Source organism: Etheostoma spectabile, chromosome 15 (assembly GCF_008692095.1).
Source record: "Etheostoma spectabile isolate EspeVRDwgs_2016 chromosome 15, UIUC_Espe_1.0, whole genome shotgun sequence".
NCBI lineage: Eukaryota > Metazoa > Chordata > Actinopteri > Perciformes > Percidae > Etheostoma > Etheostoma spectabile.
In genome coordinates, this window is record NC_045747.1 from 26,530,181 (window position 1) to 26,537,007 (window position 6,827).

Here is a 6,827-nt window from a genome sequence, read left to right on the forward strand (position 1 = left end):
GGTTTTACATTTTGGCCCACTGGGTATTTGAGTTTGACACCCCTGCTCTAGCTGTTCGCGGTTTCGCGGGTAAACATTTCTATGGTAACAGCGAGTTTGACCAATCAGAAACGTTGCTGTTATGTTTAGGATTGGGGGTAATGTAGTTTTTCTACGTAAGATAGTGGATAATTGTTTTTCTTATAATGTTACAAGGTTGATATTATACAGACTTATAGCATCATCAGGAGCAGAAACTGGGTCAGTCTACCTCGGATGGTTTATACATTATGGCTGATGATCTAAATTCTTATGGAGAAAATCAATGGGGTTTTTACTATGTATTTATATATAATAAACTGTAATCACCAACTATTTTGATAATTGATTAGTTGGTTTGAGTAATTTTTTTACAGACAAAAGTAGAAAGGTCTTTGATTCCAGCTTGTTAAATGTGAATATTTTACACATATTTTTGTTGTCTCTGTTTTGTCATTTAGTACATATTATAGATTTCAACCATATAATTCCTTCTTGAGTCTTTTTAACAAGAAGTTTGATTAATGTATGAACTGAATCCTGATTGTGTGACCAATGAGGGAACAACCAGTGATAAATTGCCTATAGCAATGTCATCAGGATACACCGGTAGGCCGTAGCCCACCTTATCTGTGATCGCGTCGGGGTCCACCTGATCACAGAATTTATAGTTTACCCACCTCTTTTTTTACCACTACACCTCTGCTGATGAGGATAAAGTGTTGGACCTATCATTCACCCCGGAATGATCGCTGTCACTTTCCTCCTCCGATAGAGCCCCAGCATCAGAATCATCACTTCCCATGTTCTGAAGCATCTCCATGCCGACAGTCAAATTCCTTTTGGACATTTTTACTACAAAACATTTTCTAAATAGGCTATTAAAAGCAGTGTAAGCTATTGTAATTAAAGAGGCTACCGGGAAATACTAGGTGACGCTAGTGACGTTTCTCTGACAGAGAGAATGATAGCGACTAAGCAACCAAAATGCATCTTCAACCGTGCGGTCAATATGACCTTGTATGGTCAAAATAGTTTGAATTGATCATATACTTTTTGACTTTTGTGTAATTTTATTGAAAAACATTTTAAATGAAAATTCAGACACTTTTAGGAAAAGTCTGGTACCAGCAGGGTTGATTTTTTTTCCCCAGCAAAGTGATACTATGCAACATATACAAATTTATTTATGTAGATAAATGAGTCCCTTGTTACTATGGAAAACCCTATTTGAGTCTTCAACAATACTGATTAGTATTTGGAAACAAGGCATTAAAACACTTTACACGTCACCGTTTGTTCCATTTAAGAGGTGAATTCGAAGTGCAGCAGTTAAACTCGGCTTCTCTGAGTGCATGCACGCTCCCGCGGCCAGGGGATGCAAATCCTGGCGGGGATAAGTGCCTTGGCATAACACTGGTCGAAGAGAAACTGGGAAACAATTGTTGATACACCAGGGAGAGGTGGTCTCATTGATCAGTGTTTCTGCGGTGTCACCTTCAAGTTATCCTTCTACATCATAACTATAAAATAATAATAAAAGGAAAAAACGCAGAGCCTGCATCAGCACATTTGGGAAAAGCCAATACAATTTAGCGCTTTGTTATACAAGAATATGTAAACACACATTAGCTAGTATAACGTTAGCTTACTGGTAGCCTAGATTGACAGGGAAGCTAACGTACGCATTGGGCTGATGTGGCTAACACTACATAAAAATAGAGCTACGTTGGCTTGACATTTTCTGAAAGAAAAAAATTCCTCGCTAAAAAAAACTGACAAGTCAACCATGGAGTCAGTTTTCATCCCTTTCAACTCCTTCAGCTGTCTCCATGCTGAAAAGCATTTCCAATGTTTAGACTTTTCGTTTGTCCTCATGCTGCGTCTAAAGCCTTTTAGTTGTCGCTTTTTCAGCTACAGTCTTTATTTTCTTTTTAGCAGGGCCGGTGGGTGCAAGTAACCATGGCAGTGGCAGATTTTGCTGAGTTTTCTCCTCCATTTTTCAGCTGACTTGAAGATATTCGGCAGGTTTTTGAACAGTTTCTGAGCCTGTCCAGATGCCGTGCATCAGAGCTGCCAACTTTTCCAAGAACCTTGGAGTGAGATTTGGTGGGGCCAACCCACATTTTGCTGTGTGTTGAGTTATAAAAAGTTAAAAACAATGTATTTCTGTGTATGTACGATGGAGCCAGGTTAGGAAAATGTGCATATCTCTGTCCCTTACCTTCCCCTTCTCTACCTTTTGACTCTAAAGAATAGATCTGGTCAAGTCTGGCATTTAACACATGGAAAGCAGTCTTCCTGCCACACACCAAAAGGTGGCCTTCTGTCCCCAGCCCCCTTGGGTCTTAGTCTAGGCTAAAACAATGCAACGTTGATTAAACTATATTGATGTTAGAATTTCACATTCACATGACAGACCCTTTTGATCTGTGACCAAAAACGACTCCCAAAGGGGCCGGGTTTAAAGCCATGTCCTTCCTCATTGGACAGTGAAGATGCACTCGGCATGTTGCCATTCCAAGAACGGACCAATGAGAATGGATTTGAATGCACCAGGTGAAAAGGAACTGCCCCGAGGTGCAGAGGATAAATGTGTGTGATTTAGGAATATTCAAGACGATCAGTCCGCTGTCAGCTGCAGTGTTATGTTGTTTGTAGGGGTGATCCGAGTATCCGGCTGAAACGAGTGTCCGGTACGGATAAAGCACTTTTGCAGAGTACAAGTATTATACGAGTAATATGAGTCAATATACGTGCTCGGATTGAATACAACTCCTCAACTGGCCGCGCAGCGTTCTGTGATATCACAGCGCCCCCCCCCCCCCCCCCCCCTCCGCCTACACGCCTTACACACACACACACACAACATGAAGAAATGCGCTCTCTCTCTCGCTCGCTCTCTCTCGCGCTCCCGCTCTCGCGCTTTCGCTCCGTCAGTCAATCTGGTCTGCGGATCGGTTCCGTTAACGTTTAGGGTTTCTTCAGCTTCAGGTTTGTAGTCCTTATATAGTAACCAGTAGATTTCTGGGCTCGTGGGGTTTAGACATGCTGCTGGTTTAATGCAACTCCTGTTGCGTCTCTGCCATCGGAGATTGTTTTTTTTTTTTACTGTCAGCTGCCCCCGCCCCCCCCTCTCTGTGTCTCTCCCTAACCACCACTCACACACACACACACACCATATACCTGGTGTGGAAATAAGAAACAAAAAAATTAAAAAGAACCAAAAACAAAAAAAAAAATCACACTGATCATAAAAAAATAAAAAGTTGAAAAAAGAAAGTTATATTGAGTATGAAAACTCTTGTTCATACATTTTACTTCATAATTGCAAGCATGTGGTATTCATTGTTGCAAAACATTCTGTTATAGTTTGTTACCATGACAACACCATTGATTGAAGCTTGATGCTGTATGTAAATAGTTTTCTAATCAGCAATAAATATAAAAATTTTTTGATCAACTCATATCAATTGCATGCTTAAATAACATAACGGTTAAAGCCCCGCACATTTCAAGAGAACCGACCCACTTCCTGGTTAAATCTGACCACTTCCGGTCTAGGCCCCGCCCAGTCCGAGTACGGATCCGGATACAGATAATTCATGTGGTAAACAGATACAGATAATGCTGTACTCGCTCATCCCTAGTTGTTTGTGTCTTTGTCTCATCATCTTTATCATTCTGTTGCATTAAACCTTTTCTTAATTCTCAATTGGAACCGAGTCTCCTTCTTCAGAGATCAAACGAACGCAAAGTTACGAAATTCTAACAGTTGGTGACCCCGAGACGTGAACGTTGACGGACAAATTCAAAAGACTGGATCATGGTGAGTTGCTGAATTTTCACATGGGCCTGAAAAACAGAAGTGAGCACAAACCTTGTTTTATCAAAACACTGCATAGCTTGAGTAGATGTGAAAACATGTAGACGTGAAGATTCAGCAGTCATCACCGCTGTAAGTCTGTAAAAGTAATACCCATTTTAAAGTGTTGAAAGTGATTAGTCAGAGCAAGTGTGTGTGTGTAATTGTGCGTGACTGTTTGTAGGTGATTTATGTAATGTTAAAATCCTGCGAGGAGGGTCAATTGAAAAAAGCCTGCAGAAGGGTCCTAGGCCGACCGGGACAAGAGACCCGAGGATCTAGCGTTTGAGTCGCGTGCACTGATTTAGAAGTCCATTTGAGTCGGCCGGTGAAACCTGTTAAATCTTAAATTTAAAGTGATTGTGAAAAAGTCGACCTGGTAAACTTGTATAAATGTTTTGTTTATGAGATTGTGAAAAAGTCAAGCTAGTTTGACCTGTTACATTTATACATCAACATTTACTGTACTGTAAGGCATTTTTCATTTGATCACTTGATTCACTTATTTCGGATAAAATATGTGGATGGAAACATACAGTAGCTACTGCTTAGTTTAGTTTCTGCACTGCCTTGATAACAATTTGTATTGAGTTGGTGTGAAACAACTTTGGACTTATCTCAAACGACTTATATGAAAAGAACAATACATTTTAGGTATATTCAAATGTCTTGAAACGTGATGTTCAGGATCATCAGATCATCGGATTATCAATCCATCAGTCAACTAATACATTATGGATAGCACCGGACAGCATGTATAAAGGGGCCAGAAACCATAAAGAGAGACAAAAGGTTGTTGGGAGAAATTCAGAGAAGATGTCCATTGTTTGAGAAATGGACCCCTTAACTTGAAGCTGAGGAATGTAAACCCCCCTGGTTTTACCAAGCAACAAGCTATGGAGAGCAGATAGCTACGAAGTAATAGGTAAGGCAAACGGCCCTTTATTTCATTATGTCAATATTTACAATGTTAATGAAATGCACCCCCTAGATGGGAAACTTAAATACTTTTGTAGGAGGAAAAAAAGATGAGCAGCATCACGCCAAAATTGTTTCCAGCCCAGAAGAAGCAAACAGGCTATTTATTCATTTTCATGCCAGTCCTCATGGGGCTCACTGTGGGGTGGACCGCACTTTACATGCAATCCTGCAGAGATTGTGGTGGCCTGGCATTAAAGAGGACATTTCCAAATGGGTAAGTGTTGTTGGTCCAGATGTCTGTGAATGTTATGGATTATGTAACAATTCCTATGTGACTGCTGACTTAATTTCTTTGTTAGATTGCCCAGTGTGAGGATTGTCAGATGAAGAGGGTTTGTGATAAAGAGGGTTTATACCCAGTGACAAAACCCAATGGAATCCAATAGAGGTGAATGCTTGCATCACCTTCAATAGGCCTAAGCAATTTGAGATTAAAAGGAGTCTGTGTTCACCATACCATCCACAAAACAATGGCTTGGTGGAGAAGGTGAATGAAACCATTCAAGGGTGAATATGGACTTATTTAATTCGATATTGAGTCATATAATGTCTTTGCATTTTATAATGATTGTTTTCTATTTCAGGGTCTCGAAGAAAATGGTCAAGGACCATCCAAAGAATTGGGACCTGTACATTAAGATGACTGGTTTTGGTGTTCACAAAAAAGCAGTGCACAACAAAATAAATCAGCAAAATGGCGCAGTGTCGTGCGGCAGCCTGTTGCAATAGCTCCTAATTTGATTGTGTATTTTTTGTAAGAACGGGGGGGGGGTTGCACTGTATGTGAGTGAAAAGCGGTGCAACCCCTGACAGGTGAATGTGAATGAACGTTTCTGTAACCCGGACATTGAACTGCTCGCTGTGGGGTTTGATCATACTATTCGAGGGAATTAACGTCCGCCATAGTGATTGCTGCTTACATTCCACCATCTGCTGATGCAGAGGAGGCTGCTTGATATACTAATTTCATTGTGTGGATGGAAACTTGCTGCTCATAACGTCTTCAATTTTAATATTGCACTAATTTGCACATTCTATGCACGGAGCAGCTCGGACAACTTTTGACCTAACTTATAAAAAGTTATATTAAATACATTTGTCATAGAAAAATAAATAAAATAATATGCAGTCATGAGAAATCAGGCCTTTGCTAAAGTCAGCATTAGCTTCCACAATATATGCCCAATTCAATGGGAGGGTAGACTCACATGTAGTCACATGGTATGCTTTGCATTGACATTTATAGAAATATCTACCTTTTAAAAACAATTAACATCAATGTCACAATTAATGTGCTATGTTTGTTTAAAACTATGCATTTATTTCCTCACTGACTAATAAATAACGGATTTCATTTTGTAGATTCTGTTGCCGTAACATGTAGTTTGATAACCATCTAGCTACCACAAACCCCATTATGGGTAGGCTATATTTTGTAATTTCATCTAGAAATGGTTGGCCCCTTTGAAATAACTTATTGAAGATGTTAACAAGCTACAGAAATGTCTGACTAAATCAGAACCATCTTTAATAGTAACCGCTGAGTGCCATTTAGCATTTTAATTTGACTTGAATTTTTATGAAGCACCTTTTGGCACTGGTAGGAAAATGTTTAGTATAGAGTAATTTATGAAGGAAGGAAGAGATTGGAGAGCTTTTTTGATCTAATATAAGTGATAAAAAGGTGGAATAGACATCAAGGAAGAAACCAATGCACTCGTCTTTAAGAAAAGAATGTAATTTTTGATATGTGTCTGGCATCTCAATAGAATAAGATTAAAAACCCCAACAACGCCAAAGCATGTCAGCATCCAGCCTTCTTGAGGAAGTTACAGGCACAGGAGTGGGGTGAAGCAATTTAAAGCATCAGGTGTGAGCACATCAACAGGTCCAGACATTCAGCAATCAAGGTCAACCCCTCTACAACTCAGTCTATAACAAAAAAAACACAAATGTGGTCATC